At 48.7% G+C, this 23,996-nt stretch overlaps 1 protein-coding gene across 16 annotated transcripts in view; it reads left to right on the top strand.

Moving 5' to 3' along the window:
- Plekha6 (pleckstrin homology domain containing A6) overlaps positions 1-23,996 on the top strand; it is a 132,434-nt gene that overhangs the window by 29,890 nt on the left and 78,548 nt on the right. The window contains exon 1 of one of the 16 annotated variants that reach the window (XM_063239971.1): positions 10,237-10,338. The exons of the other annotated variants lie outside the window; for them this stretch is intronic. The gene's annotated coding sequence lies outside the window, so the exon portion shown is untranslated. Of the gene's footprint in view, positions 1-10,236; positions 10,339-23,996 lie in introns of those variants that run through there. 16 annotated transcript variants of the gene reach the window in all.

A 23,996-nucleotide genomic window follows, 5' to 3' on the forward strand; every position in this document is an offset into this window, starting at 1 on the left:
GACTGCTCCAGCTTGTGCCTCTCCTTAAGGCTGAGCTCGGCTTTCTTTCTCTGACACCCCCACTTTGGTTCTAGCTCAGCATCCTGCCATCCTTTTCCAGGCTCCCCTTTTTGTCATTATTTTAAGTCAGGCAAATGTCAAGAGGACTTATGACATCATGGGAAAGATACAGGCTCTGGCATCTGTATGCTGGGTTTGTGCCTGGCTCCACATTTACCAATTGTGTGGTCCTTCTTATAAACCTTAGTCTCGCTGAGCCTTAGTTTACCCATCTGTCTAATGAGTTTAGTGATGGTACTTACCTCACGGGGTTGTTGATTCAAATAAATTAGTATATGTGAAAATCTTAGAATGGTGCCTGGAAGTGACAGGCATCAGTGTTTTCAGAAAGCTCTCTGGATAAATGTCATATGGGACAAGAATTGAGGCCTACAGAAGCTTTTCACTGAGCTACATCCCTTGCCCTGTTTTTGTTTTTTAATTTAATTTTGAGCATGGTTTTGCTAAGTCACTAGGTTGCCTGGGTTGGGCTCAAACTGATGTAATCTTCCTACATCAACCTCCTGGAGTGCTGGGATTACAGGCATGCAGCACTGTATACAGCAGGACCAGATTCCCTCTAACTGGCATGATCTGCATGTCTGGTCTCAGCGGTGTCCTGACAGCCTGGTGCCCACTTTCAGGGTCTCTTGTCTTGCATCCTGAGCCCTGGTGGCTACAGTCTGTGGCAGAACTACTGGCCCTGCAGTCTGCCAGCGAGGGCTCTGGGCTGCCCCATGTTCCCAGGAGAGGAGCTGAGATACCTCCTGCCAGCTGCCTGCTCTCTGGACCTTCTCTGAACAAAGGAATCATCTTTGACTACCTGACATTACGGCTTCTTTGTATTTCTCAGCTGCTACTGAAGAAATACAGCCAGAGGCCAGTGTAAGTCTGTTTCTCAGTCAAGATGGCTCCCTGTCTTTGTCCTCTGTCTCCTCCTGTGACTCAGAGGCCACAGCCCCTTCTCGCCTCTTTCCTGGTGTAGCAGGTCCCAAGGACATGAACCAGGCAGACCCTTCTGACTTGGCATGCAGGTTGAGCACCGACTTGTCCTGCTTTGACTCATTTGAGACAAGATCGGCTTCTACTCTTGGGCTTAAGATGTTGCCTTGAGCAACCCTTTCGCGCCTCTGGGATGAGTGTGCCCAGGATGTGCAGCATCTTCTCTTATTCTCCTCCTCCCTGTGGCTGCTGCTGGGTATGGGAAGTGTCTATAGTGGGCCTGTTAACTACTTGGCGCTTCAGCTGGCTGATTGACTCTAATACAGGCAGGAGAACATTTATTTACCCCAGCAGCCGCCTCTCAGACAGCCGCTAATTGCAGGCACGAGAGAAAGAGAGACAATAATTATGGGCTAATGGGTGGCTTTTGTGTGAGTCCTTCTCTTTGCAGTGTGTCAGCAAACACAGTGGGTTTGTTTTCTAACATTCAGCTCCCCTGCTGAGGAGATGCAGCAGCCCCCTCCCCACTGGCTCACTCACTCACCCCACCCCAGCCTCTCTACCCATCTCTTCTCTTTCCCTTCTCCCTGCCTTGGGCCTGGGATATTACTCCAGTTCCTTGGGTGGCAGAGAGCCTCTTCCAGTCTTTCAAAATAGTATCTCCTTCCAATTCCCTTCCAGTCATGACTCCATTTTTCGGCCGTCTGGTTGCCCAGGCTATGTTTGATTTCCTAGGCTTAAAGCAGTCCTCCAGCCTCAGACTCCTGAGTAGTTGATTACAGGTATGTGCCACCATGCATGGATGTAAAATTTCCTCCCCCCTCCCCAGTGATGGTGATGAAACTCAGGGCCTCATGCATGTTAGGATGTTAAACAAGTGGTCTACCACTAAATTACATCTAAACTGGTACTGTACTTCAGAACATAGAAGACTGGTCATGGTGGTGTATACCTAATCCCAGCACTCAGGAGGCCAAGGCAAGAGATCACTGTAAGCTCAAGGCCAGCCTGAACTATGTAGTTCAGGCCAGAAACCCTAAAATAAATAAATTTTAAAAGTGGATCCAGGGATGGTGGTATATAATTATAATCCCAGCACTTGAGAGGCTGAGGCAGATTACAAGTAAGAGTCCTACCTAGGCAATTTGGTGAGACTGTGTCTCAAAAGAAAAACTAAAAAGAGCTGGAGAGTAGCCCAGTGCAAAGGCCCTTGGTTCAGTATCCAGTACTGCAAAAGACACACACACACACACACACACACACACACACACACACACACACACAAAGTACTATTTAATCCACTGCTTTAAAAAAAAAGGCTAAGTAGATATTAAGTATATATCTGTCCTTTTGTTAATATTTTTACTACTTGTGATTAGTGTGGAGCTCTTGTCCTGTCATGCTTTTGTTTTGAGTTTAACACTATTTTGTGCAAACACTCCCGGGTATGACAGTGGTCTATAAATTTGTCATCTTAAATGGCTATAAATAATTCTGTCATATTACTGCATTAGCATAGAGCTCTTTTCTTGTTACCAAGAATTTGGGTTGTTTCCAATTTGTTACTATTATGAATAGCTCCTTCCTAAACATCTTTATATAGACTGATTTTTTTCCCCCAGTTATTTCCCTGGGGGTAGATTGAATTATGAGTCCTATTGATCTGGCCTTATGCCGGGAAAAGACGGGGGAAGTGAGCACAGTTATGGAGGGGAGAGGTTGAATTGATTTCCTTCCCCCATCTCCTGGGACCCAGCTCCTTTCCTTCTGTCCTTGGTTCTCATTCATTTTTAGTATGACCTTAGTCCAGACTTCCCCAGTAACAACCAGTAAAGTTGAGAGTTAGTTCCAGTTGGCCATTCCTACATAACATATAATGCTAACCAGTGGCTGAGTCTACCAATCTCCAAGTCATCTGAAACACGGTGACTGCAAACACTTATCTCAGGGTGCTGTGGTTCAGTGAGGCTCCCAGGCCACTCCTTGGGGGTCTTCCCCTGCTCTTGCAGTCATCTGAAGGTCCCAGTGGCTACACAGCTTCTCACATGGCTGGCAAGTGCCGACTGGCATCTAGGAACGGAGCTGTACTCCACTCACACGTGGTCCCTCCACCTGGTTTACTTCAGCCAGGCAAGTAGTGCAGAGCCAGAGTAACTCAAGAGAGAGCATTCTGGGCAGGGATGGAGCTCCGTGGTACAGCCTAGCGTGGTCAGGCCTTAGGCTCCATCCCCAGTAAAACTGAGCAGAAACTTGCAGGCTTCTTAGGTTCTTGCCTCGGAATTGCACAGAATCACATCTGTCACCTTCCTTTGGCCAAACACAATACCTTCTGATGAAAAGGACAGAAGAACAGATTCCGCCCCTGAATAGGAGGAGGAGCCAAGCGTTTGCGGCCATCTTTGATCTTCCAGAAGCTGAATGAGAAGCCCCGCCCCTCCACTCTGCTCACCGCCCTCCTGCCCTGCCCCTACTTTTCAGCGTCTTGGCCTGCTCGGAGGTGGTGTGAGCACCTCTCCGCCCCTTCCCTGACTGTGCACAGACAGACCCAGAGCTCTCCTGCTGCATCCTTCTTGCTTCCTCTTTTTCATTTCCCAAGGTTCTGTGCCTTGTTCACCTTGTCTGTGTGCCTCCCGTCACACATCGCTGACATTCAGTTGTTCCTGGGCTTGGCTTTGCTAGGTTGTAGATTCCTGAAAGCAAGCTATCCTGTTCTTCACAGTCTCCACTGTCTCCCCCCCCCCCCGCCAAAAAAAAGAAACTATAAAATGCCTGGCACGTATCAGAGCTTCTGTGAATTCCCTTCCCTCCCTCCTTTATAAATGTGAATTCTCCATGCCTTTGAACTAATGTGTAAGTTGTTTTCTTAATCCTGGGGGCAGAGGGAAGCATCTACTGAACACCCAGTGTGTGTACTTAGCGCCAGCTAGGAGCTTTCCATGAATTATTTTATTTTTACTACCACCTGGCCCATAAGTAACTGTGTGCCTATTTTACAGATAGGGAAACTGAGACTTGGAGAAGTTAAATAACTTGTGCAAGGCAACATGATTGGGTCACATGGCTGGGACGTTAAGGAGCCATGATTAAAACCTAAGTCTATGGGGACATAGGACATGTTTTCTCCTGGATACTTAACCTCCTAAAACCTCAGTTTCCTCACCTGTAAAATGGGGAAGATAATATTGCTCTCAGGGGTTGTCTAGATGAAAGGGAATAGGATGTGCAAACCATCCATGCAGGGCTTGTCTGTCTGCCTTGACATCTTGTTCTAAGGCAGTGATGGTGAGCCTTTCAGATACTGAGTGCTCAAACTGCAACCCTGAACCTGTGTATTCATCGCAAAATGCCAACACTGCAATTAAACCTCAGTGCTAAGGTTTTAGTTTAGAAAAAACTCACACATTAACATCTTTTGTCTTAAGATGAAAACACATCTGGCAAGCACAAGCTCATGAGTTTGATTCCAGATACCAAAAAAACACAAAAAGCAAAACACACACACACACACACACACACACACACACACACGGTAAACTTTTTTGGGGGGAGGTTCTAGGAATCAAACTCATAATCTCAAACTTACTGGGCAGGCACTATGCTAACTGAGCCCTATCCCTGGCTCAGTAACAACTTCAATGAGACAAATAGCTTTCTATGAAAGGTAAAAGTTTGCATTTGACATGCTTTTGCATAATCAGTGTGATCTTTGCTGTCTGCATGCTGATTATTTGTCACCCGGTTGCTAGGGCAGTTTGGCTTGTTTGCCAACAGAGAAGGCTCTGCATGCCTGCTGCGGCACACATGCCATAGGTTTGCCACCACTGTTCTAAGGGTTTGACATGCGCTCTACACATCTGGAAGCCCTTATTATAAGCCAGTGACATGGTTGATGGACTTGTCCTTTCAGTGTCCTTGCTGTGTGTGTTGTCCACCAACTCACGTGGCACTCTGGTTTGTGCTTCCCAGCCACTGCTCCCCCTCGCCCTGGAGCCCTGCAGTGGAGTAGATGGGAGATTCATTCCTCTAACCTCCCAGTGAGAGTCTCCCCATTTTATTTATAATCACAATGCAGACACCCAGGTCTCCATCACCCAGGCAGCCTCCCTAGAGCAGCTGAGTGGGAGGGGGATTCCGCCTTCTCACAGTAATTGCTTTTGTTTGCTCTTTTAAAATTAATCGCAACAGGCGCTCATTAATTCTCTTTCCCTTCATCCTCATGCTCACTTACTTGTTTTCTTTGCTTCTCAGTTCTGTTTCACTCTCTCTCTCTCTCTCTCTCTCTCTCTCTCTCTCTCTCTCTCTCTCTCCTGAAGTCTACAGGGATGCCCTTCAGAAGTCGTGGCATGGTGGCATGTGGCAAGGTGAGCTTGCGGTGGGCCAGCGAGGTGTGGAAGGAGCAGTCTTGCCAGGGCTGGCAGGAGCTGCAGTTTCCCTCTGAGTCGAGTCCCTCAGCGCTGGCCTAGTTCTCTGGCTGGAAAAACTGCCCGGAGGGGAGGAGCTGGCTAGTTTAGGTGTCCACTAGTCTGGCCTGATCTTCTGTTCCTTCATTCCCAAGTTTAGTGCCATCTCCAACCCCCTGCCCAGCCACTGATACATGGTGCCAGAGTCACTAAGGCAGAGGAGGTATGGGTTGGAATTTTTCTCTTCTCTCACACACTTCCTTCTAAAGGTGGAACCTGAGAAGTCTGGAAATCTATTAAGAAGAGAGAGTCCCTTTCCTTCCTCCCCTTCCTTTTTTTTTGGAACTGAGAACAAAACCCAGGACTTTGCATGTGCTATGCAAGCACTCTACCACTGAGCTACATCCCCGCCTTTTAAATTTAAATTTCTCTGTCTCTCTGTCTCTGTCTCTCTTTTATTTGGCCTTGAACTCACTTCGTAGCCCAAGCTGGCCATGAACTCACAATGATCCTCCTGCTTCAGCTTCCTGAGTGCTAGGCTTACAGGTGTGTGCTACCATCCTAGCATCCTTTTTTATTTTGTATCTTGAGGCAGGGCTGGGGATTTAGCTCAGCGGCATAAGCACCTGCCTTGCAAGCAGGCAGTCATGAGTTCGATCCCTGGTACCGATAAAAAAAAAAAAATACAGCTTGTATCTTGAGGCAGTCTTGCTAAATTGTCCAGATTGGCGTCAAACGCATAATCCTCCTGCCTCAACAACTCAGTAGCTAGCACTATGTCTAGCAAAAGGCTTTTCTTAAAACTCTGTCCTCATGCCTTCAGGGGCTGCCTTTTGTCCTGTGCTAGTCCTTGGTTGCGTAGCAGGGCTTCAGGGCAGGGCAGCAGGAGCCGCAGACCTGGCTCTCTCTTGTGCCAGGCGGTTGCTAGCTTTTGTGGTGCTGCTTCAGTCACTGACCTCCATGCCTGGATTTGACAGCTCTTCCAACATAGAGACCATTTCCTGCTTCCACGGGGATCTAACCTGTGGGCAGCCCCAGTGCACTACAGGTTTGTGAGCCAGGATGTGACTCAGTTGTCACATATAGAAAGCAGGAGATCAAAGTGGAGGCTCTGTCACATGTAGGGCAACAGTTGGGGAGGATGGGGCCCAGACAGGGTGTGGGTTTGTGTTTAATCTGTTGGTCTAAAAGCAGCAGGGCAAATAGGGGGATTGACTGGAAATGGGGGTTGATGATGACGCACTGAGCTATTTCAGGGCCTCAGATGGGACTGGAAACCCAAGCCTTAGGGTAAAATGAAATGGCAAATAGATTTGGAGTGTAAGGCTCAGGACACTGGGGACCAGATGGGGTGTTAGGTACAGGATGTCTAAGAAGGACTTTTGACACTACAGGGGTTTACATTGGTCCACCCCCACATGCAGAGACTTTTGCCCTGGAACACTCTATGGGCACCTCTTAAAGATGACCCAACAGAATTGTCTGCTGGCTGTCAAAGCAAAAGAGGCGGAGGCTAGCAGAGCAGAGGCTGTGTAGTAGTGTTGAAAGATTCAGGAATTGGGTGCCCTGCTTCATGTGTGCCATACCCCATTGCCCAGCTCAAAATAGCCAGTCCTTCACCCCTGGGGCTTAGCACTTGCCATCCAGGCACCTGCTTGGTGACTCCTGCCTGTCTGTTTTCTCCCAACATCATTTTTTGTCTTGGTTCATCAGAACTGGTGCCATCTTCCTGGCATGGCCAACTCAGGAGCTGGGGACTGTGTGGGGTTTCCTGAATGTCCTCGTGTCTTAGTGTAATTGCTCTGCTAAAGAACAGAGAAGGATCAGCTGCCTACTGTAGCTTAATCCCTGCCCCACCTTGCAGAGGGGCCTTCTCTAGAGCCCCATCTTCTGAAGAAGGGAGGGGTTTAAACCATGGGGCCCAGTCTGGAGGTCTACATAGCAAGTGGAGTTGTCCGCATGCTGGGTGGAGGCCAAGCTAAACACCTCTCCTTCCATCCACAGCCCAGCTTGGAATGGTGGTGGGGGTGCCCTGGGAGTATCACCTATTGATTGGCTTCTCTAGGGGAGAAAGGACCATCCAGTGGTAAAGGGCCTCTGCCTACTTCCTGGATAGGTGACCTTATTAAGACCAAGTCTGTGGAAAGAGTGGACAGGGAAAGTAGAGATGTCGTCAGCTGGACAGAAGGAATAAGTTCTTGTGATCTTGCAAAGCACAGTGACTAGTTCATAATAGTGTACTCTCTATTTCAAAATTGCTAGAAGAGTAGATTTTCGTGTTCTTATCACAAAGAAATGATAAGAATGTGAGGTGATTGGAATGCTCCTTAACCTGATTGGCTCCTTTCATAAGGTGTTCATGTATGGAAACCTATTTTGTTCCAGTATGTATACAATTACTATATATTTTTTTAAAAGGCCAAGTCCAGAATGGTAGGTCCAGAGCTCATCTGGATAAAGATCATATGGAAAGTCAAATGCACTTGACAGATGATTAGGAAGTTGTTGGGAAAATTAGAATCCTCAGTGCAGAGCTTTGAGGTTTGACTGAGCAGGATACAAAGGGGCTTTGCTCCTACCTCATTCTGTTGCGCGCCCCCCCGTCCTCTGCTGAGATGGTTAGCTGGCCTGTCCAACCAGCTCTTGCCGGAAGCATGTTCACCTCAGGAGAGCTTTTATGAGCACCTGGGCCAGAGCGTGACTGGGCCATACTGCAGTCTATCCTGCATCCCCTGGGCAGGTTCTGGAGGTGAGATTCTCCTCCTGGCCATCCTAACATCATACTGTTTTGGGCCTTTCATATTCAAGATGAGGGGAGAAATGACCCATGACACAACTCCTCAACCCTCAAAACCTCAGAAGGTGTAACAGTTTAAATAGGTTAAGTATGCTTATCAATAATTGGGAGTAAAATGATTGGATATTGCTTGTTTTGTTTTGCTTTTGTGACACGAGAGATTAAATCTTTGCATGGAGCTCAATTGCTAGCTCATTCATTCTGTTCATTCATTCATACATTCATTCATTCATTCATTCATTCATTCATTCATTCATTTCATGCACATTTTGAGTCAGCATCTTACCAAGTCACTAAATCCCCTAGGCTTGGGTTGAATTCATGATCCTTCTGCTTTAGCACCCCAGAGTGCTGGGATCACCCACACCTGGCCTGTTTTGTTTTGTTTTTTTTCAATGCTGGCATTCAGATGAGGGCCTTGGTCATGCTAGGCAAGCACTCTACCACTGATCTGCCCCAGCCCAACATTTTAAATTTTTATTTATCTATTTAGTTTTTTTGAGACAGTGTCTCACTATGCAGTTCAGGCTGACCTTGAGCTCACTTTGTAGCCCAGGTTGGTTTTGAATTTACAATGATCCTCCTGCCTCCACTTCCTGAGAGCTGGGGTTAGAGGTGTGTGCCACCACACCTGGCTAACATATTTTATTTTTAAGGGAGTTTATTGCCAGTGAAACCCTGGGCTGAGTCCAGAAGTGGATCCTAACTCTGTGTAGCCTCAGGAATGAGCCATCCCCAGGGTAGCTGGGCAGCAGATCCAAGAGGCTTCTCTGGAGTGAACCCGCCTGCAGATTTACTGTATCCCTCCTGTCCTGGGCCCTGAGTTGCTAAAGGGTGTGAGAACAGGGTTCAGAGTGAGAGCTGAGTTCTGTGCTGGTTTTGGCTACCCATTAGGATGCATAATTCCAGATCATTCACTGTCTCTTCTGGGCCGTGCTGTTAATATCAGCTAAGGAACGGGGATGAGCTTCTTCCTCTGGATTATGTGCAGCTACAGTGAAAATGGTCAGTGTACATTAAAAACTGGAGAATGTCAGAGTTGTTATTCTTAGGAGAGTCAGAGAACTCCCGGAGTCCTAGGTTTGAACACCAATTCCACCTTCCCAGGGACAGCAGAGAAAGAGCTGTTGGGGTGTGACTTGTCTGCTCCCGTGTGCCACCTGCTTGGCCAACTTCTGAGGTGTCAGAGAAATCCCAGTTAACACACAAATTCAGACCGCAGGGCTGACCCATCCTCCCTCTGCCTGCATCCTTTCCTTTCTCCTTGTTCTCACTTATTTCACTGTTTTCGTTTCCTTTCTGATGGAGCTGATGGCCTCTGGCCCACCTGGGCAGGGTGCCCATAGCCTGGGGGCCTGGGTGTTCTCTGGCTTGCTTTGCCATTCATTTTATCCTTCTTCAGTGGAGGCCCCGCAGTCTGACAGAAACCTGCCGCCTCCTTCCACAGTGGGGCAGGAACCTGGTTTATGATAATGATACCACACATTTATGGAGCGTCTTTGCTGCTAGTTCCTTCCGTGAAAGCTCTCATGATTCTGGAGGTACAGGCTGAGTGACAGGGTCACCATGAGCTTGTGACTGATGCGCCCCTGCATTCACTGGCTGTGTGACCTCAGCAAGTGGCAGAGCCAGGCTTTGAGTTTCAGAGTCATGACTGCCACCGGGATTCATTTCAAGATCCCTTGACTTTTTGGCCCACTTCCCCAGTACCTGACAAGTGAGGACAACTTCTGCTTGCCCTGGCTCTGGGGGTGGTTGACTGCGAGGGGACCTTAGCCCTGCAGCCCTTGAAGATCAGTGAGGGTGAGGAGGAGGAGGGAGGCGGCCATGGCCCAGAGGCAGCTGTGCCTTGGTCATCTTGTGACTGCCAGCGTGGGCATGAATATGGAATAAGCACCTTGGCTGAATGTTAAGTTAACCCTCTGTGCCCTGCAGCAGTGCCTCAAAAGGGCGGGCTCTGGCAGGGCTCCATGACAGTCCACTTGCTCTGGGTGGAGCCTCACCTGATGCCCGCCCCCAGGAAACAGATTGATTAGTCCACTTGCCTGCTTCCCAGACAGAGCAGGGCAAGACAGAGCAGGCTGCCAGGAGGAGGGAAAGGGACCATTTGGGGCACAAGGTGTGTCTGCATCCTGGCTCCTGCACACCCTTTCCAGGATGGTAAGGGCGTGTGCCTTGGAGCACACCGGGCCGGCAAAGGAGGTGTGGGCTGTGGGCACAGGATGGGCCATCAGTTGACCTGGTCATTAACTCAGTTTATACATCCATGCGCCTCGCTAAGCCTCTCCCTTCCCCTTTCTTCCCTGACTCTTACTGTTGCTTTCTTTGGTTTTCCTTTCTCTTTCATTTATTCAGCAGGTCTGAGCTCCCGAATGTGCCACGTCTGGTGCTCTCTCCTATCTCCTTCCTTCTAAAAGACCCCTCCTGCCTCTTGTATTTCCCTAACCCTTCTCCCTCCATCTTCTTTGTTTCAGAATGCTCTTCCCTCCTCTCCCCTAGGCTCTGTGATCAGCAGCACCAGGAAGTGTGAAGGGTGAGACAGTCTGGGAGGTGCCAGTTGTTTGCCCAGGGTGGGGTCGGCAATGGCCTGGCTGTCTGGGTGGGGCTGGGCTGGGGTGTGGGCTTCTTTGCCTGCTTTGTGTGGCCTTGACCTCCTCACACCTTCTGGCCACTCCCCTCCTTCCATTTTCCACTTCCTGCCCTGATGGAGGCAGAGAGGGAGTAAAACATTAGATCCAGCTTCTGCAGGAGCTGCTGTGCTGAGATGCAAGTCATTTTTACAGATGTCAGGTACAGAGCACTGAGCTGAGAGCCAGCATTGTTCAAGGCAGAGAAGTGTTGGATTTACCTCAGAATAATGTGGCTGCTGCAGCTCTGCAGTGAGATCTCAGGAGTGTGACTCTCTCTGTTGCAGTGCCAGCCTGCCCTCTGTTAAAGGCCCAAGGGCATAGAGCTGTAGAATGCAAGGTGTGACCTGTGACAGTGGTTGCTGAACAGGAAGAAGAGGTCTAGGGCCTTACTGTGTGCTCTCCAGAGCGACACCATGGGGCCAGAGCAGTTGGCCTGGCCAGCTCAAAGCAATTTATTGCACCATGGCCATAGTAAAGATCATGAGAAATCTGATTTATATTTTTAAAAGTCTTTTATCCTAGGAAATTTCAAGCATATAAAAAACTAGAGAGAATCATGCAATCACACTCATATACCCAAGCTTCAATCATTTTACTAGGGATGGAACTCACGACCTCACACTTGCCAGGCAGTGCTTATGCCGCTGAGCGTAGCCCAGGCTGGCCTTGAACTCCTAGCAGTCCTTCTGCCTTACCTACTCAAGTGCTGGGATTACAAGGTGTGTACCACCACACCTGGCTTCTATCCTCTGAGTATTTTGTAGAAAACCCCGGACAGTTTCTCATTTCATCTTTATAGTCTCTCAAGAAAAAAAACACCAAAATATTCCTGAACAGAATAAGCAATCCTTTAATATAATCAAATTCTATTAGTGTCTGTATTTCCTTGGTTATCATCTTTTTACAAAATTACTACCCATTTTCTTTTTAGTTCAAATCCAGGTAAGGTTCATACATTGTAATTGGTTGCCATATCCTTAAAATTGCTCCTAGTCAGTAGGTGATTTTCTTTTTCCTTGCCACATTTTTCTGAAGTTATTTGTCCCAGAGTGTTTGTCACATTCTCGATCTGGCTGAGGGGACTCTCTTCATGTCGTTTTTTTTTTTTTTTTTTTTTTTTTTATTGGTACCGGGGCTCGAACTCATGACTGTGCACTTTCAAGGCAGGCGCTTATGCCGCTGAGCTAAATCCCCAGCCCCTCTCATGTCATTTAATGTGTTCCTTTGTCCCGTTATTTTCTGCAAATGTAGTTAGACGTAGGCATTGGTCCCCTTCAGGTTCCTTCAGTTTGTTTCCTTGTAGGTCGGACTCAGGAACTGTTCTTTGCATGTGCATCTGTCAGGAGACACATGAGGGCTGCTTGTCTCTCTTTTTGGGATATTAGCAGCCTTGATAATCACTGCCTAGACCCATTAATTCACTACAGGCTAATTACCTATTAATTACTCTCTCTAATTAGGTGTTGCCTCTTTGATTTCACTGTAAGTGATCTCTTGCTCTGGAGAGAGGTCTCCTTTGAGTGTCACTGTAGAAGCCAAGACCGTATGGCATCGAGGTGACACACTCCCATTGTTCTGGCCTCTGGGCTGATGAGGCAGGGGGCTCATAAGTGCAAGGTTAGGAATCTTAGAAAGAGTTCTTTGCACCACTTTTCAGTCACTTTCAGGTCCTTGTGCTAGTGGGAGGCAGCCAAAGCCTGAGATAGTCAAGCAACTTTTTCAGTTAGCTCTGAAATATTGTCCCTATTTAATCAGATTAATGCTCAGACACAAAGCTTTCTTGACTGTCTCCTATACCCTCCCCCTGGCTCCTGCTGTCAGAGACCTAATAATAACTCTCTATTTGCATAATTGCTTATAGTTTTATAGTTTACAGTACACACAAACACACACTACATGCCCAGTAGAGAGCTTTGAAGTCTGCTTGAGTGTAGATGGGGTTCCACCATGTTCTAGTTGTTTGGCCTTGGCGAATTAGCTGATGTCTTTCTGCCTTAGTTTCTCTACCTACCTCATAGGTAGAGAATTGTTATGATTTTTTTTTTATGGAACAAAGGATTAAACCTATAGCCTTTGCACTGAGATATATCCCCAGCCTTTGGAGACAGGGTCTCACTAAGTTGCCTAGGTGGGTCTCAAACCTTCAACCGTTTTGCCTTAGCCTACAAGTACAGGCATTAAAGGCATGTGCTGCCATACCTGGCTAGAGTTATTGTGAATATTAAATGATATAATGTAAATAAAGAGCTTATCACAGGGTCTGAAACACGGGAGGTGCTCAACACATGCGAACTATTGTTATTTTGAATTACCTATTCGCAGCAATCCAGTGTCTAGCTCTGAGAATTTGCAGATGTACCCAACAAGGACAGAGTGCGCAGTGGCAGACAAATGAAAGCTGACTGTATATGATAGATGCAGAGCTATTATTTGTTCCAGTATCCATTAATAAAGTCCAAAGCAGCATGTTATAGCAGATTCTTTTCACCCTGGCCAGGGTCAGCAGAAATTGGTTAGGGCTCTGACCCTAATTTCAAGAACGATGAGATTGTATCTAGAGAAAAGAGAGAGGTTGCCCTCAGAAAAACAGAGTCAGAGGACAGACCTTGCAGGGGGAGGAATCCCAGCCACTTGGCTGTCTGGTGGCTGCTCTGTCCTTTCCTAGACATAGAAGTAACTAGTGAGGGACCTGGTCTTTGGCTTAGACCTGCTCTTGTATTTTTCCCTTTCAGAGTCCTAGATGGTTTCTTGCCCTTGAGCAGGGCCCCCAGGGGCCCTGGGTCAAGATAACCAGGCGGATGTGGCTCCTCCCCAGGAGCTTGTGTCCCCTGGGCCCTGGCTCAGCTGCTTGCCCATCTGCCCATGCAGATCAGAGATGAAATCAGCAGAGCGACAATTAGACACAGCAGCCGCCTGCTTACCAGGTGCCGCTCAGCTCAAGCTCCCAGCGCTCTCCTGGACCTAAGACTGCAGACCAGGAAGGCTCCTGAAAAGGGCCCAGAGGCACTAAGGTTCATTTTCCCGTACCTGCTTCTCACTGCTCCTTGTGACTCTCCATGTACTGTCTCAACTAAAGACATCCTGGTCCTAAGACGGAAACAGAGAAGAATGGAGTGGCAGATGAATAGGAACTCTAGGCCAGGTGGGAAGGAGAGGAGGCAGGAGGCTGGGCAAGCAGGAGGCTTGGGCACTGCTCTCTAGGGCATCCCAGGAGGAAGAATGTACATGCTAGACCAAACACAGCACTGTTTCTGTCTCCCTTGGCTCCTGCCTGGTACATCCTTGAACTACTTACTTCTTTTACTGGGAGCTCAACCTTGTGACTCAGGCATGTGAGCAGAGGGTGACAGGGTTTCCAGCCCAGGCAGAGGAGGGTAAAGGGAGTAACTGAGGAGAAGCAGAAACCCAAGTAGCTGCTTTGTCCAAATTTCATGCTACAGAGGCTGCTGTGTGTGGTGCCCGCTCCTGCCTAGACCATTCTCTGCCTAGGCACAGAGCTCACCATTTGGATCCTATGAGAAGGAAGGAGTGAGAACAGGGGTGATGAGGGGGCAGTGAACACCAGGGAAGGTTAGGGTGAGCTTTCTCCTGAAGTCCAGTACCTGACTCAGCTGCTGGCACACAGAAGGCCCCTGTGAAATGTGTATTGAGCTGAGTGAATGAATCAGTCAATAAACCAATCAAGGGAAAAGGGGTTTGATTACATTTCTGACCCTTTTAATTTTCTAACTTGCTTCTTAGGCCTCTGGCAGCAAAAACTGCTTGTTAGAAATGGAAGCTGAAGTAAAGCTTGATTACTGCACTGCACTGCACTGTGAATCAACCAGGCTCCTGGCGTCTTTTCTGTCCCTTTTGTCTTCACATCACTGCAGCACTCACTGGGTGGGGGCAGCATGGGGCAGCCCTACAGGAGAAGGAGGATGTGAGTGGGAAGCATCATGGGCTTCAGTGCCTTGTGCCCTCCGGGCTCTCCTTGGAATCTGGTTCTGGGTCCAGGTTGCCTGTTTCTTTCCCAGTGCTTTGTACATTGTAGACCCTGGTAGAACATTCGATGTTGGCAGGGGCAGGAGGGAGAAGCTTTATCTCTCCTTACTTTTTAGGCCTTGTTTCTACCTTTAGGCCTGGTAGTGGGCTGGGTCTCCTCTAAGGGACAGAGGAGCTGGGGATCTGCTCATGCCCGCTGATCTGTATAAGCTCAAGGGCACAGTGGGAGCCGGGCTCTGTTTCAACTGGCAGAAGGGGGCATGGAGATGGAGCTGCCCTCAGCTGCAGAGAAAGTCGTCCACAGCAGGACTGGACACGTCGAGTGTGTAGAGCCTGCCTCATATAGCGGCTTAGGAAAAAATTAAGCCAGGAGAGCATGGCTATCTGTGCTGGATTCTGGGGAATGGAGTGGGGCTGAGCAGGCAAGGAACCAGACTTACCGTGGGCAAAGGGTCTGTGTGTTCATGGCAGCCCCACTGTGAGGCCTCAGCGCCTGGAAATAGCTGATACCACCTCTCCTCATGTCAAGCCCTGTTCCACTAGGCCACTGAGATCCTTGAAGGTTTAAGTGACCATGGGACAGCCAGGGCAGAGACCTGCTATATGACATCCTTTTAGGCCTGCGACATGCTAAGGATGCACCATACCACTGAGCTACACCCTGGTCCTGAGGAGAAATTTCTTTCCATCAGTCATCTTCTGCAGGCTGATCTCAGAGATCTGGACTCACAGGTTACTGGGCAGGGATGTCACCTTCACAAGCAGTATAAGTCAAGCTTCTGTCTCTCAAGAGCTCCGACACAAGCCAAATGGTTTCATCTCTTTACCAGCAGTTAGGGTAGCTAAGGCACTTACTGTATGGAGATAGTTCTGTCCATTGCCAAGAGTTCTGAGAAAGTCTTGTACCTCTGAATCTCCTCTATTCTAAACAACTTCAAGTCTTCTTTACTCTAACACGGTCCCTATGCCAAAGGATGAAGAATTGGACAGGTGACACTATTCCCTTGTAATAAATAGAGAGACTGAAGTCAGCTGTTGGCCTGGGATGATGTAAAAATGCTAGGATCAGAGTCCACTTCCAATTCAGCACCTTTGGACACAAAGCTCTCAGCTTTTGTGACTTCTGGGAGAGTCTCTCCACTCCAAATCATTTTTTCTGAGTCGTATCCCTTCAGTTAAGATTTTGTCAGAGAAACTTACCCTCAGAGGTTGTGCCTAAGCTTTCTGGGTTTGGCTCTTTTCTTTGTCTTGATGATGAGATGAAACTTTCTTGCCTCTGCAGTGGGGCCAGAAAGTAGCCAGAACCAGTTTCCCATTGCCCAGCCCCTCCTTTTCCATTCTACCCCATAAAGGGGCTATTCACAGAGGCCCTTTCTCCATCCTATTTATAAGTCTTTTCAGTGTGGCTTTGTCCCTAGGGATAAACACTGTTCTACCCTCTTCAATCATACCCTATACATCAGTCTTTGGGACGCTAAAAATTTCCTTCCATGTCTGCCCTCCAAAATCCACGGCACTGACTTCCCAGACCTGCCTGGCAGTACAGAGTGGAGAGCTGGCTTGTGTGGAGACAGGCCCACAGGTAGTACAGGATTCAGAGGTAGACCCTGAAGAGGACTCCTGAAGTCTGTGTTTGTAGCCAAAACACATCGTCACCAGCTGGGTGTTTATTCTGTTCATTACAGCTGGGGGTGACTCTTGCAGAACCCTGGGACCTGGCAGGCCTGTGAACTCCAGCCTCAGCACTCAGCAGAGTGCCCAGCCAGGCACTTATAATTAGAATCTGGCCAGGACCTGGGTGGCAGTGGGCTGTGAACTGTGCTTGGCTACCGTGGTCGAAACCCAGGCCGAATGTCTATCCACATTCTACTGCTGTCTGTGAGCAAGATGTCTGACCTCATCGTGTCTCAGTTTCCTCATCTTAAGAAGCAGATGACAACAATTGCCATCTCCTGAGGTTATCATGAAGAGCAAACACGTTGCAGTTAACGATGATGCCCAATCACAGCTATTTATGGGTTCAGTGAATAGTTGTTATTATTAGGTAGCTGACATCCTCTGTCAAAGTTTGGCTCTCTAGTAAGCTCTTTATTTGACAAATACATGCCGAGTCTGTTGTGTGCTAGCAATCTGAGCAAAATCAATTTGAAGCTTTCAAGTTACACAGGACTTTATTTTGTATACCTTCTTGCTTTCTTCCCCAGCGTCCACTTGGCAGGCTGTGGGTGAGACGTGGTTCACTTTGTGATCTCATCCAATGCTCTGTGATCCTAGTCTGCATGGTTTGGGGTATAGGTTACTGGCCTCAGGGGTCTGAGTTTTGTGGATACCCTGACAGGTAGCAAGCTGGGAGCTCTTATCCAGGTCACTTTACTTTCCTGGACCTTAGTGTTCCCATCTTTCAAATGGAGCAACCTCTTTCCCCCTACTCTGATGGTTTTGTTTTGATTTTTGTCTTTTTGAGACAGGGTCTTGATACATGGTTCAGGCTGGCCTTGGGCTCACTTTATAGCCCAGGCTGGTCTCAAACTCACAACAATTCTCCTGTCTCAGCCTCCTGAGTGCTGGGATTACAGGAGTGCACCACCACATCCCGCTTGTCCCTCTACTCTGTAGGGGTATTGCGTAGATAATATGAGACAGCAATGCAAATCCTCTTGTGGAGACAAAAGTTCTATGTGAACGCTGGGTACTAGGGTGGAGCAACGTGGAGACAGTGGTTGGAAAAGCACCTGATCTAAGGGCCTGAAGATCATTAATACAAACACAGGCTCCTTGAGGGTGTTGAATGTCCAGTGTGCTGGGCAGTGCTTGGTACATGGTAGATGTTCAGCAAGTTCCTGGCATGTAGCTGTAGGCACTTAGTAAATGTTGGTGAGATGATGAATGTGTCATAAATGGCTCTAACCAATGAAATGCAGAGAGGATATTAAGCTCCTGGGAAAGGAAAGGCAGAGGTGAGATCAGCTTTGGCATGGTTTGTGAGGGAGGGCTTCTGGGAAGGCATGATTTAGATTTAGGGTGAGAAGAGAACTTGTATCGGTGACGAGTCATTCCATCGGATGGAAGGGCATGTGCAAAATCCCTAGGGCCAGTTGGACTAGTTGGGGGTTAGGAAGAGGAGAGGAATGAAAGAGTAAGGATAGGAGTTCTCATGGGCAGTGGGCACAACTGGGTTTTGAGAGAGATCAATGCTTGGTGGGGATGTGAAGGAGTATACGTGAGCAGTGTGACCCCAGGACACTGCCTTCCGTGAAAAGGAGGAGCCCAGCAGCTGACAGCCCTGCATAACAGGGACTGCAGTGGCACTACCTACCAAGTGGCCAGCCTCTGTTTACACTAATGGCACTGAAAAGTGACAGCACTCTGATGTGTCATCCCACTCCCTCCTGAGGCAGGGTGGAGGTAGGGGCACTCTGTTGCAGTAGGAAAGAAAGGCAAGAATTTCCAGGAGGATGCCCGGGCAGCTGGGGCTCATGTCACACCATGTACAGCCTCGGGGTTAGTAGAGTGTTATTTCCTCTTTTTAAACCAGCATTCCAGGCGCACGAGGTGCTCATGGTTGGTGTGTTTAAATTGGGCAGCATGAGACTCAGGGCAGCGATGGTCAGACAGACCCAAGTGCCCTGCAAGTTCTGTTGCCTGCTGTGGGGTTTGGAGCAAGTTTCTTAACTTTTCACTGCTTTTTTCATCTGTGAAGTCTGTTATGAAGCCTTTGCTGAGGAGTTAATCTGAGGATTAATTACAGTGTCTACATGGCACATAGGAAACTGCATAGGTGGTGGAGGTGGTTTATGTTTTAGTCTCTTAGTATTTTTTAGCCTTCTGCAAAGGGAGGGAGCAGAGCCTCCAGGCACTCATGGTCCCTACTCTTCTTGCCTGCAGCAGGCTGGGCCCACCTGTGTCTGCACTCTCCTCAGCCTGGGGATGCTGACTGCAAGGCTGCCCTTCTCTCTTCTGTAGCCCAGCAGGCACAGGCAGATAGCTAGCAAACGTCTGCTGAAGGAGAGATGGGTTCCACATGGTCCTTGTCCTTTATAAAGCCTACAGTCTAGAGGAGATAGCGTGGTAAACAACGGATTATGAAGAGGCCAAGTGTGCTCTGCAGACTCAGAGGACAGAACTATGGGCAGAATGTGGGTGGTTCTGGGGGTGGTTCGGACTGGCAGTGCCTGGAGCTGAGATGCATGGGCAGCCTGGGAGCTGGAAGGAGACAGCAGGGACCGCAGTGCAGGAAACACTTCAGGGACTGGGGAGGCGGCCGGAAGGTGGGCCGGCTTGTGAGAACCTTGACAGCCTACCCAGGAGACTGGATTTAGCCCTTTAAATGTTCTAAGCAGGCACAAGGCACACTTTGCTTCCTCTCCTCACCCTGTTCTTGTGACTATGTGTACTTACCTGAGGATCAGAGGCTTGTGGCCTGCCCAGGGGCAAAAAACACGTTAGCTATGGGGTCAGGAAGAGAATAAAGTGCCCTTGGCGGCTTCCACTCACGCTGTATGTGGTGGACTGTCCTGCTGATGTTATTGAGCATCAGCATTCTGCTGTCCTTGTTGGCAGTCAGGCCTCCGGGTGACCTGATGCCACATTCCAGCTCACCCCAGTAGCCTTGTTACTAAAGAGCCCAGTGTGACTGAGCCTAAGCCCCACCCCCACCAAGTTCTTTGGCAAAAGAAGAAGGCACAAGATCTCCTGGAATAAGATCCTTCTTCATTTCCAGGTGCCAGGCTGCCTGGCATGCGCCAGATTTGGCTTGAGGACTTGTTTTTCAAAATAGATCAGGCGAGATTCCCAGAGGGTGATGGTGTTATTTCTGGATTTTGGAGAGTATCAGAAAGCCCCCAGACCTTCCATATCACACCTACACCCAGGCCCTAGAGTGTGTCCAGGGCAGGTAGCAGGTCCCCAGTACAGCAAGCCATGCAGGGCGAGGGAGTGATCTGATACTTTCCAGAAAAGACTGCAGAGAAAGGGGCTCACAGAGCTGATAAGAACGTCTGCCATCTCACCTCCGGGGAGTTCCACTGAGAAGCCAACTTGTTATGCTGTGGTTTCTAGTTGTTTTCCTGAGTCACCTGGGCACTGAGCCTGCTGGAGCCCCCTCCTATAGATGCCATCCCTCCCCTTCCTCCTCGAGAGGCTGCGCTGAGCTTGCCTGTACAGTGGATCTCTGTACAAGGCATGCAGCTCCTTCCCCAATAAGCAACCCAAAGCTCAACCCTGCCCTTAGGGTTGGGGGTCAAGTGAAGGGGGTTTGCCAGACACTGTGCTCTTAAGTCCATTCCCATCATCTATAGAAAGGGTGGAGTGGCCTTTAACAGGTGGGAACACCAAGGAGAGGCTGTGGAGCATCATGGGACCCAGGGAGGAGGTGGCTGGTGGCAAAGAGAAGTGAGACACTGGGGTCACAGGCGTCCTGGTGAACATGTGACCCCTTGGGACCTTGTGGGGGCTCCAATATCAGTGCTTGCTATTATAGGGGTACAAGTGTGTTTCCATTTGTCTCAGAGTAAGACTGGCAGAGGACTGTGTACCATGTCTGGGGCCACTGGTTTGAGATGATCATTATCCCTGGGTAGCTGTTCACACTCTGATCCTGCCTCTCTATCCTTTCCTGCCTTCCCTGTCTGCCCACTCTTTAGTCCTCCCTCCTCCCCTGCCTTCTCCCCCAGACTCTGAGAAACTCCTGTGTCAGACACCAGGAATGCAAAGATGAATGGGACATGGCCACTGCCCTGGGGCACTCAGGGTGCACTGCGGGAGATAGAAATCCAAACAGTAGGTACAAAATCACAAGTGTGACTCATAAGTGTGACTCAGCAGTACTGCGCTAAGGGTGACAAAGTACAGAGAGGAGGCCTGCATCTGTTGGATGAGAATGAGGGACTCAAAAGGGAACCCGGAGTGTCTCCCATGTACCAAAGGAGCCTGGCCTCTGGCTTATGCACAGTTTCTGACAATAAGCAAGATCTTTGACTTTTTTTGATCTTGGTTTCCCCATTTGTTAAAGGAAAACGTTTGTGGCTTACCAGAAAATGAGAAGATGCAAACAACCGGGGGAGGAGGTGGTGGCAGCTCTGGCTTGACAGGCGGTGAACAAGGGCACTGGGGATTTCAGGAAATGGGCCATAAAGTGAATGGGGTGGAACACTCGCTCCTGCTCTGGTTCCCGCTGCTGTGAGATTCTCATAGCAAGCCCAGGGAAAGGCTGCGTCCTTTGGAGAGCTGCTGTCTCCTTTTGTTTCTGGGAGCAGGGGGCGGGGTTTGATGGGACACATGGATGAACTGAGTGCCTTATGCTAGGGGGACTTTGCATCCCTGTCAAAGTGGGAATGAAGCAAAGGCAGGCCAGGAGGGCCAGGGACCCTCAGGAACTAGGGGGTAGGGATGACCTGACTTCCCATTATCTCTCTCTCCTCCTACTCCTCCTCTTCTTCTTCCTTTTTCTTCTTTTCTTTTTGAGACAGGTCTTGTTATACAGTTCAGGCTAACCTTGAACTTACTTTGTAACCTAGGCTGATCTTGAATTTGCAATAATCCTCCTGCCTCAGCTTCCCAAGTGCTGGGATTACAAGAATGCACCACCACGCCCACTATCCCTCTCTTCTTTGAGCAGTCACTCACAGAGTGGCTTCTGGCAGGGCTTGGGCTCCTTGGGGCTCTAAAAATGGCAAGATCTTATTCTCCTAACATCTCTGGGCCCTAAAGAAGAGAAGCTGACATGATCAGAGAGAACTCAAGTCTTCCAGAATAAAGGGTGTGGATAAGTTTGTGCTCCCAAATTAATCGGGTGCTTAATGCACTATGTGGTTATGAGCTCCGTTAGCCAAGTTTGTTGTCGCCAGCTATTGGAGTAAATCTCTCCAGACTTCGTGATGGATCCTTGGAGGTATTGTTTCTTAAATCTGAGCCATTAGAAATTATGCTGCTTGGTTCGGAGGCAGGGGCACATGAAGCCACCCCTTTCACAGAGAAGGCCACCTCCTCTTAGGTCCGGCTTCCCCTTCTGAGAGAGCAGCAAAGAGAAATAGACAGCGGTTGCAAGTTGTGAGGCAAAGTTCAAATCCTGGCCCTGCCCTTTCTTAACTGTGCAATGATTCAGTCTCTCTGTGGTTCCATTCCTTACTTGTAAGACAGAGATAGTAACAGCTACCCCTTGGCGTGTGGATTAAATGAGTGGATGTGAGGAGCACTGAGCCCTGTGCTCTCAAGCACGGTACCCACTCTCCAGCCTCTGTTCCTTACTCGTCTCTGCCAGTTCCCCAAAGCCATTTGGACAGACACCAGGAAGACCTTCTGAGTACAGGGAATTCGACTCTGTGCCTATTATACTTTTTAGCTCTCCTGTGCCACAGCTTTCAGGTTTTTTTTTCTCCACTGTACAGAATACAGTGGTATCTTGGTTCATGAGCTTGATTTGGTCCATGATTTTGGAAAGATGGCCACGTTTCTGTTTGTGCAGGAAAGATGGCTGCAGTTGTATTTGTGCCCTGAAGTAGTGAGCATTTGCAAACAAAAACAAAAGCATTTGTGAACCAAGGAACAGTACATTGTATGTCCCTTGTAAGCAAGCACTCACATATGTACCTGTGCACACACTCATGCACACACTCTGTATGTGTATCAGTATGTGATATAATACAGCACTTTTCCCAAGGTTCTGTGTGTTAACTGCCTCGTCCTCACAACCACTTAAACGATGGACCCTGCTATTGTCCCCATGTCAAAGATGAAGAAACAAAAGCATAACAAATGTCAGTGGCTGAGTCAAGATTCTAAGGTGTGTGTGTTTTAAAAGCATTATAAAGTGGTATTTATTGTTGCATAGTGCGGCATACACTCATATTTCCTATTCTGTTTCATTAAATTTTTAAAAATACCAATAATGATTTTACTACATTGATTTCCCAACCCACAGATGAGTCAAAGCCCACACTGAAAGACACTGCCCTGCAGAGTCCTCTCAGCAATAGGGGGAGTGAGGGGCCCCTGTTGAGATAGAAGTGGTGGGCCACGAGAGAGAGCTAGGGGGTGGGGTTGAGAGGAGCTCTGGGAAATGTGTGCCAGGCCGGCAAGTGAGTAGGCAGGAAAGGCTGCAGCTTGGGTCAAGCATTTGCTCCTGATTGGGCAGTTTCTGCTCAGATGCCCAGTAAAGGCCTGGGTGTGGGGACACTGCTGGTCATCATCTTGCTCCTTTCAACCTGGAGCTCCTGCCTGGAGCTGAGGACCCAGGACCAGAAGTTCTGTCTCTCTTTGCAAACTGATTGATGCTCTATCAACAGTGCCCCAGGTTTTGCCTTTAGATTTAACTTTTTAAATCTGGAGAAGAGAGGTACTGAGATGCTCAGGGATTTGGCCAAGGCCAGAGGACATGGCATCAAAAGTCTCCTGGCTCTGGTTCTGCTGCCCAGTCAGATGATGAGACTCTGTGTTAGGCAGGGAGAGACTGGAAAGAGGAGCAGAGAGATTACTTTCCCTGTCTGTGGGCGTCATTGTCTGGCACCTTGGTTCTTCACCTTCTGGTCGTGGTATGTTCTCAGGCACAGGCAAAGGATCGAGGCTGAGCCACGGCTTTCTTCTCCCTCGCAGTACCATTCTTCATCCACGTGAGACTGAGGCCGATGCTGGCTTCTCCTTCCTTGGAGAGGGGAGCGGTTTAAGTTGCTATATTTGATGTCGATGTTGTTTTTGCCTGTGAGAAATGAGTTTGAATTCCAGTCAGCCAAAGACTGGGAGACTAGAGAAGCTGGAAACGAAAGGTAATTATGACTTGATAGAAGGGATTTCAATCTCTGGAGTGAGCTAGCTAAGTCACTGTCCCTTCTGGATCATGGAGGGAAGGACAAGACCAACTTAGAAGGCCCCACCAGCTTTGGCCTGTGCAAGGGTGTCCTAGCCCCACATATCCTATGCTGGCTTCCAGGATGAAGGGCTGCTAGGAGGAGGTCCATGAGAGCCCTTTTCCCTTGTCCCTATTCTAGGCACCCTGCAACTGTCCTCCGGAGGCCAGCTTGGGTTTCTTGTGGGGGTGGGGAGTGCTCGGACGCCCACCCTCTGTATCCTGTGTCAGGAAAGCCAAGCTCTTACCCAGCCAGGGCCTCTCCTCCTCTTGTCAGTCCTGGTGTTTCTTTTCATAGTTTAAAAAGTTACGAAAATATTTTTCAGAGCTGCAGTTTCTCCTGAAAGATCACAGCTTCCTCCCAC

This window comes from Cavia porcellus, unplaced genomic scaffold (assembly GCF_034190915.1).
Source record: "Cavia porcellus strain 051 isolate PalLab524CR breed Dunkin Hartley unplaced genomic scaffold, mCavPor4.1 scaffold_29, whole genome shotgun sequence".
In the NCBI taxonomy this organism is placed as follows: Eukaryota; Metazoa; Chordata; class Mammalia; order Rodentia; family Caviidae; genus Cavia; species Cavia porcellus.